We start from the raw sequence: 900 nt of genomic DNA, 5'->3' as shown, positions 1-900 counted from the left end.
CCGGGCTCCAGACTGGCTTCAAKGAAACTGGGGCTTCCGGTCACCGTGTCTCCCAAAAACTCGTGGCGGGATTTGGGACGATGTGGCGGGACCTGGGTTGGGGGGGCCGCACCGAAGCTCCTGAGGTGTCGGGGCCCACCGGTGCGTCCTCCTGGAGACGGGCTCTGGGTAGAGCCAGAGAGGACAGAACCAACAGAACCAAGACGGACTGAAACTTTCTTGATTTCTTCCAGATCTGCATGGACTTTATTCCCATCAGTGGCGTCACTAGGCCTATTTTAGGGGGGCTCGAGCCCCTCTAAACTATCTTGGTATAAAAAAAAAAAATTACACCAAAATAATTTAGGGGGGCTAAAATTAAAGAATGGTAATTTTTTTTTACAAAAATTCAATATGATGTGGTCAGAATAGATAACCATTTAATNTCGTTATCCAATCCATTCTTGTTCATAGAGTACTCCCCCACCACATGAAATCCAGTCCATGTTTTTCCTGCAACCTTAGCAGCAACATGCTAACAAGTTTACAGCTCAGTGCAGCATGAAGGCTCAGTGAGCAGACCAGGAGAATGATCAGTGAAAACTGGATATACTAAAGTTTTTCAAGAAATTATTAATCATCACTGCTGGTAGTAACCATAAACATAAAGAGCAGACAGACGGACCGCTATATTGCTGCTGTCGCGCTGCAGGCCGCCATCTTGGAAAAGTCGTTTGCTCAATGAAGTCTCAGCCTGTTTAATCAATCATAACTCGCTGAAAACTAAACTTTTACACACTTTTTTTTTCCACTGGAAACCCAAAACCTCCAGCTATCAAAGCTACATGTATAAGAAGAAAACATAGTTCAACTTATTTAAATATTCTTATAGGGTTAACTGTAAAACACTATCCACATATA

The sequence above is a fragment of the Austrofundulus limnaeus genome, unplaced genomic scaffold, assembly GCF_001266775.1.
Source record: "Austrofundulus limnaeus strain Quisiro unplaced genomic scaffold, Austrofundulus_limnaeus-1.0 Scaffold1173, whole genome shotgun sequence".
Classification (NCBI taxonomy): Eukaryota; Metazoa; Chordata; class Actinopteri; order Cyprinodontiformes; family Rivulidae; genus Austrofundulus; species Austrofundulus limnaeus.
This window is presented reverse-complemented; position numbering follows the sequence as displayed.